Below are 8,530 nucleotides of genomic sequence, written 5' to 3'. Positions count from 1 at the left end.
TCTGCGGCAATGCCTCCCAGCCTCCCTTGCCTACTGCCACTCAGCTTGGCAACAAGCCCAAGGCTAGTGTTCAGACTTTCAACAATATAGGGCAGATCCCTAACTGGCTAGTGCCAGATTCTTCCCACCCTCTGCCTCTGGAATGTCTTTTCTTTCTAGTTCATCTGGCTGATTTCTTTGAACCTCTTGATATTTGAACAACAAAATTCCCAGTAATAGACTTAAGACCTCTGGAGGTATCTTTGTCTCCTTCTCATTCATTTAACACACAACCTCCACTGCCACCCCACCACCATGAATACCACCATCCACATTGCCACCATTGCCTCTGGTCAACACAGGGCCTTAAGGCACATTCCCTTACTCTGAACACTCCAAAGCCAGGAGATATTGTAAGGAGTTGCCATCTTACCCACACTAGTGTATACTCATATCCAAGACACTTTGAAATTCCAGCTAACTAAGTAAAACCAATATGGTGACCAGATCTTAGAAGCAGTGAGGTATATCTGGAAAGATTGTTGCTGAAACTCAGCCTCTGTACCTCATTTACCAAAATGAGACTCCAGGAAAGAGTTTTGGATGAAGTAGAAAAGGCAGCTTTCTTTGCCAGGCAAAGGAGGTCATAGTGGGCTAATGCCTCCAAGAGTATGAGACCCCTGGGGAAAGTAGGAAGAGAGTTTTATAGTAAAAGTTTAAGAGTTCAAGGGGTGGAGCTAGTTTCCACAGAGATTGCATATAGGGTAACAAGTTGTTGCAGAATTATTCTTGTTTTTGCAGATGTAGTGACGCCTTTCCCTCTGCTGGGTATGAAGTTCAGTTCCGGCTTTGGGACTCTTCTAATACTCTTGTACCTAGAACAAAGGGTGTATAGGAAAGGGGTCCCTGGAAAAGAGCTCTAGAGAAAAACTTGTGTGGTTTAAAGTCAGGTTAATAAATGCTTTTTAGCAGGCTGAGGCCTGCACCTCGAACAACAGAATACAAGGAAACCACAACGGGCCAAACACAACTGCAGACATGAGCAGTTGGGGTGAGTTATGAACAACAAGATGCACAAAACACCCAACTGAGTTATTGAGATCAAGAGGAGGGTACTGGGGTCAAGAGGAGGGCACTAGGGTCGAGAAGAAGGCACTGAGCATGATGACCCCATGCAACACCACAAGGGGATTGGACAGACCACTCAAGCCTCCTTTCTCTCCAACCTAACCTTGGTCAGTAAGAGCATGAGAAAAAACCCTTTAAACAATTCACAGTTAAGCAGTTACAAACAGCATTACAAATACCAGATGGTCACTGATGATGACAATAGGGTCCTTCTCAGTTATAAGATGAGCAATTCTTTAAAATATTACCTATGAAGTATCTCTAACTTTTAATACTCTTAGATGTAAGTGATGGGTATTAGCCTAAAAATCACTTTCAATAATGGAAAACTCTTGGTAAGGCATCTGATACCATCCAAATTTAAGAATCACTGCTACATGATTTATGTAATTACTATAATATAGCAGCATATAATTTACTGTTCTTTTCATTATTTTGCTCAATTTTTATACTTTTGTCCTAAAATTGTTTTCTATAAACTCTAAAAGTTGTTCCATTGTAATTTGTTTCTTTTTATAATGCTTTGAATTTCTAGAAAAAGGCAATTTTTATGAAAGTGTTTTGCAATAACACATTGATTAGTTACCCTATCATTTTTATTTGCTAGTGAGTATGCCTATGACTCATCATAATTTACTTGTCTATATCTTCAATGACTTAGGTCAGCTATCAGAACACAAAATTAGTCAAGATATTTGGTAGGGCAAAAATGGGAATTTTTGCACACAGAGAAGTAGAGCTGAATCAGTTATTGAGCAGACTGCTTTCTCTTCTAGCTGGCTGTTGTACTAGAAAGAGCTGAGGTTTGGGCTGAAAAGAGTTGAGTGAAATCCTGGCTAAACCATTGTCTGCCTGAGGTCAGAACCATCACCTTCTCTGGCCCTTGGTTTTCCCAGTATAAAGAGAGGAACATGACAATACTGAGTCTCTGCTCTACTATTCATGAAGATCAAATCATAAAATGCTTTATTAACAATACATTAATGTGCTGTTTGTTATCATCCCACAGCTTGAAAAGTGTGTTCACTGGATTCTGATTCCTAATGCTGCAGTGGTGTGGCTATGTGCCAGAGCACCTCTCTCTCTATTGGAATTGTACATTGAGAATGAGTATCTCCTTAAATTTTGCACCCCAGATGCCTACCTTTCCTCACCCTAGCCCCAGACCTGATACCTTGGAAGAAAAGGCTTACAAAGCCTACAAATGCAGGAATAAACCATTGTTCTTTTTTCCTGGTCTGTTGTGCTCTGGTTACTGAACTTCCATAGAGGGACAGACCCTCTGCATTCCTTAGCATTAGACTGACAGTTGGCCTCGAAGTCATTGGATTTTAACTTCGTGTCCCATCTTGTGGCTGCCCACTGAGACAAAGTCTCTGCTCTCTGCAAACTTTACATCTACACATTCACTTCAGAAAAAAAGTACAAGGGCTATTATTGTACTTTTGTATCGAGTCACTATTTTTTTTTAATTTTTATTTTGTATTGAAGTGTAGTAGATTTACAATGTATGTTTCAGGGATACAGCAAAGTGTTTCAGTTATACAGATACGTATATATACATGTTTTCTTTTCATATTCCTTTCCATTGTGTGTTACTACAAGAAATGAGTATAGTTCCCTGTGCTATACAGTAGGTCCTTCTTGTTGCTGTAGATTTTCTTTTGATTCTTGGACCTGTGGGTTCATGTATCTCACCAAATTTGGGGACTTCTGGACCACTGGTCTTTGATATTTTTTTCCACCCTATTCTTTTCCCCCTTCTCCTTTTGACGGACTCCAAATACACGTATATTAGACAACTTGATCATCTTTTTCAATCATTTTAAATAATTTGAATAATTTCTACTGACCTGTCTTCAGGTTGACTCTCCTGTGTTCTGCATTTCCAGTCTGCTATTAAGTTGATCTCATGAATGTTTTTGATAACCCTTAATCCTGGGCTTACTTGTAAGACATGGCCTTTTGGGGTTTCAGTAGAAAGTTTTAGGAATTCAACAACCCCCTCCTATTTGTCAGGACTTGAACTTCAAACTAGTATAGAAATTTCTGCCTACAATTTTAGCTAAAACTTTCAACTGGGGTCCTTGAGGTCTTGCCCCTGTGCATGTTCCTGTTAAAAGTCAACCAGGGATTTGAGAGGAATTTATATGCAGATTTTGTAGTTTCTCCCTCTAACTCCCTCCTTTTTGGGATGTCCCCCATCAATTTCCAGCCGTTTTGGCAGCCCTAAAATCTAACTTCAGTCTCTCCAGTTAGTAAGACCTCCCCTTTCTTTTTCAGTTCTAGTCCACTATGTGTCATGTGTTGCTGAAAAAATGGAAGTGCCCTCAGAGGAAAAGCCTGATAAATTGGAACTAACCCAGTTTCCCTCTCTACTTATGAGAGTCATGTTCCCTTCAATTCCTGCCTGCTTTAGACTGCTTGCCAGTGCCTTCAAGCATAGCATTTAAAAGAATTTTTTGGTCTAGGGTTAATAATTGTTACCAAGACTTAAGTCAACTCAATACAAGATACTGTCATTTCCAAAATTAAAACCCCACTTCTACAGCATTTTAAAGGAGCTGCTTTTCCTTAGACACTTAATTGTAGTAAAATCATATACCATGGAGATAAACCCTTTCTTTTAAAAATTTGTATCATGGTAAAACATACACAACACAAAATTTATACCATTTTCACCATTTTTAAGTGGAATTAAGTATACTCACACTGCTGTACAACCATCACTACCATCCATCTCCAGCACATTTTCGCTTTCCAAACTGAAACTCCATACTCATGAAACAACAAAACTTCCAACTAACCCCTGCCTGCCCTCCACCCCTAGTAACCACTATTCTACTTTCTATCTCTATGAATTTGGTTATTCTAGGTACCTCATTTAAATGGAATAATACGATATTTGTCCTTTTGTTAGAACATTCCCTTTTCAAAATGAATGAACTCCTGGTTAAAGATGGCTGTTTAATTGCACACTCTAGTCCCCATGCCCTCCCAATACCCTACAAAAATAACAGTAAAGGAGGTAAAGGATGCAAATCCACAACAAGAGATGAGAAACCACCAAGAGATAAGAAATTTCAACAGACTTATTGAAGTTATAAAATAGAGGGTGGACACTGAGAACAAACACTATGTGATTCCACGCATGTGAGATATTTATAGTCAAAATCACAGAGATAGAAAGTAGAATGACAACTGCCAGGGGCTGCGGGGAGTGGGGAATAAGGAGTTATTGCTTAATAGGTACAGAGTTTCAGTTTGAGTAGATGGAAAAGTTCTGCAGGTAGACAGTAGTGATGGCTGCACAACACTGTGAGTGTGGTTAATGCCACTGAACTGTACCCTTGAAAATGGTGGAAATGGTACATTTTATGTTTACCACATATACACAAAAATAGAGCATGGAGGTAACTGAGGAAGCCAAGTACAGGAGGCCAAGGACTAAATGCACGTGGTAGAGAGTCAGAAGGAGAATAGCAGCCAAGCAGGGAGTAAATCTTCCCTTGGACCCCCAAGAGGTTTGTGTGTTGTGCCCAGAACAGCAAAGGGTAAGAGTAAGACACAGGGCTGAATCCTACTCCCCTCCCCGCCGCTCTCACCTTGCAGCCATGTGGTGGCCTGACATGCACCCCCTAGAAAAACTGCAGGAGTTCTTCTCTAAAAAGGAATTAATGCCTCAAAACCTCCACAGTCTGTCATTTAGAGGCGCACCAGTTAAACATCTAGAGAGTGGCTTTCCATCTGATCACCCTAAGTGAAGTGCTTCAACCAGAGGGTGGTTGAAGGCCCCATCACAGAGATGATTTATGGTCTCATTCTTATATATGCTCCAGTGGTCTCCAGACTTTGATGAAAGCCTGCAACATGACTCACTCTAAGACAAGCAAACAAAATTATAGCCAAGAGGCAAGGGGCATCTTCACACTATGAAACTGTTAGTGCAGCAAAGTACACAGTCAGAATGAGCACTACCTGGACATAACGGGTCCATCTTACAACGCATACGGCCTGGATCTTTGTCCTGCACGGAAGAAATAAAAGCAACTCAGGAGTGGAAAAGAACTTTAAAATGCCTCTAAGTACTTGCTCTGTGAGATAAATCTTTATTTGTCATAGCTGGAAAGTAATAAATAATGTCTACAATGGATGAATCAAGAACTGATGATATAAGCATATTACTCAGAGACTAAAATAATCACCAGGTTGCAGCCACTATGAAGGACAGTATGGAGGCTCCTTAAAAACCTAAAAATAGATGTACCACATGATCCAGCAATCCCACTCCTGAGCATACAATCAGAGAAAACCATTTGAAATTTGAAAAGACATATGCACCCCAATGTTCATAGCAGCACTATTTAAAATAGCCAAGACATTGAAACAACAAAATGCCCATCAATAGATGAGTGGATAAAGAAGATATGGGATATATAAACAACGTACTATTACTAAACCATAGAAAAAGAATGAAATAATGCCATTTGCCACAACATGGATGGACCTAGAGATTATCATATTAAGTGAAATAACTCAGAGAAAGACAAGTATCACATGATATCACTCATATGTGGAATCTAAAAAAAAAAAAAATTTATTTACAAACCAGAAATAGATTCACAGACACAGAAAACAAACTGTAGTCACCAAGAGGGAAAGGGGAGGGAGGGATAGATTAGGATTTGGGGATTAATAGATACACATTATTATATACAAAACAGATAAACAGCAACAATCTACTGTATAGCACAGGGAACTATATACAATTTTTTGTGATGAGCTGTAATTGAAAGACTCTGGAAATATGTGTGTATAGGTAGAACTGAATTGCTTTGCTGTACACTTGAAACTAACATTGTAAATCAACTACACGTCAATAAAACATAAGAATAAAAAAAAAAACCACCAGGAGAAACAGCTGAAAGGGTTAAAAGTGGCTGCCTTCATAGGTCCGTGGCTGGGGAGAGGTAGGGTGGGAATAATTGCCATGCATCATAAGCCCTTCTGCATGTTTTGGCGGTTTAACCTTATGCAAGTATTAGTGGTTCTTTGATTTGAAACAATTTTTTTTCAAAGAAAATGACTGGGAGGTTTTTTTCTCATGTAGCATTGTTTCATTCTGGAATTTTCCAATTAAGCTTTTGGCTAAACACATACATATGATAATGATAATTATTCAGGAAATCCGGAGATTTGTAAAAACATTGCGTGCCATTAGAGTAATCAAGCTCAGCTCTAACACATCTCGGCTTTTCAGGATAATTAGACCACACTGGAGGCCCAGATGGGGTGAATGAGAAAGCCATGGGTGTCTGCCATATAGAACTACTCAACTGGCAATTGAAATTTGCATGTTAACTTAGTACACAACAAGAAATGAATAAAAATGCTTGGATTTGGGGCAAAACATTTTACTCTAAAAAAAAAAAATAAAACCAAACATAGAACACAGATGCAATAATTGATGTCCTAAACAACTCATTTTAAGCCTTTATATATTAAAATCTGTAAAACTAGAAGTAATCCCTTCTATATTTTGTATTTAAAAAAAACAAAAGTCACCCCTTCCCTTACTGTGATATATTTGCTGTAAATTCACAAAACAAAAAAATTATAATTTATCTATTAATTCATCTGACAGAGATGTTTTGCATGTCTACTCTGTGCAAGGCCCTGAGTTGGCGCTAAGAATGCAGTAGTGGAAAGGCTCATAGCACAACTTAGAGATTACTGTATGATATGCATAAATTGGTAATTTCACCACTAGTGATTAGCACAATGGCTTTAGTACAGGCTGGATAAGATGTGGGAGTGATCAACCATCTCAGAAGGCTCCTGGACTGAAGTGATATCTAGGTTGAGAGCTGCAGTGGGAAGGCTCAAGGGGAAGCATCTGATAGAAGTTTAATATGGCTTCTGGAATGGAGGACAAAGGCTGGGAGTGGAAAGAACAGGGGACAGTGAGATGGGAGAGTTAAGAAGGAGCCGATTCACACAGGGTTTTGTAGACAACATACTCAAGGCTATTCTAAGAATATTAAGCAAAGAGAAGTCATTGAAGGTTTGGTTTTGGGGGGGGGGGGCTTGTGGGCCAGGTCTGACATCATCAGATTTGCATTTTAGAAGGATTTTCCTAAGATAAATTCATTATAGATTAATTTCCATTATTTTGCTTACTTTGCAATCGGACTCACTTCTTACCCATTTCTATTGTTTGTCATTAAGGTCATTGGAAAAGTTTCTAAGTAATGATAATAAAAACATAACTAACTATAGAGTGCTATTTTTAATTTTTAAAAATTTTTTTCTGGGAGTAATTTGGTATTTATTTATTTATTCATTCATTCATTCATACATTCAGGGGTACTGGGGATTGAACCCAGGACCTTGTGCATGCTAAGCATGCACTCTACCATTAAGCTATATCCTCCCCACTTAGAGTGCTATTAAGTCTACAAAGTGCTTTACCACAGGTACTCTCACTGCATACACTTAGGAGGCAAATGGTTATAGACAGAGATTTGGACCCGATTTCACCATTCTTCCACCCTGTGTCCATGGAAGATACAAAACTCAGAGGGTTACTGTTAATTAAACAATGCAATTATGTCATCTGTGCTTTTAACTATGTAAATTCAACAACCATGCTCTGAAAAGAGAGAAAGACAGAAATCAGTAACAATTCCACTCAATATGTATGCACCCAGAGCAAATATGGGATAGAAGACATCCTCTGTAGCACCATTAATTAGTCTTAGTTTCAGTGCATTGCTCATAGAATAAGCATCTCACTGCACCGAGTGGTTCTGGTGTTTGAACGGATTTTTTCCAAAAAACACAGCCCTTAAATGAAAGCCAAAAATGTCACATGTTATTTAACTGAAAGACTAACAGTCTATCACAACTCTGGAGGAAGAACTGGCTGTGAGGGTATAATGGGCATATTCCTAGTGGATATAAATATGGCCCCTAAATCTTCCAAATTCCACTTGCAGTTGGGCTGTAAAAGTCACAACAGACCACCACTTCTGCTATAAAGACAGGGGAAAAAAATGGATAAAGTACAAGATGATATTTATTATAACAGAATCAGAAGTTAGTCTAAAAGAATTAAACTTTAAAGAAAGAAGACAAGATTTCATAGGTAAGAAGAGATTGGTGGCTACGAGGGGCATTTGCCAAGTCTGGGAATGGGCAGGCAGATGATGGGAACTGCCACAGTCTCTGCCTGGCTAAGAAAAAACTACCGATAGATTAAACATCTCTATGGGCTAGAGCAACAGATGAGAATATATATAAGAACTCAAAACACAGAGCTAGTCCTCCTCTATAGTTAAAAGGGTAGCAGTACAGGAGGCTGGTCCTGGACTGAAAGAGACAGATCTCCATCAGCTCCCAATGCTTGGGTCTAAGCCCCACT

Source organism: Camelus ferus, chromosome 9 (genome assembly GCF_009834535.1).
Source record: "Camelus ferus isolate YT-003-E chromosome 9, BCGSAC_Cfer_1.0, whole genome shotgun sequence".
Classification (NCBI taxonomy): Eukaryota; Metazoa; Chordata; class Mammalia; order Artiodactyla; family Camelidae; genus Camelus; species Camelus ferus.
The sequence above is the reverse complement of the archived record's forward strand: the minus strand, read 5'-3'. Positions refer to the sequence as shown.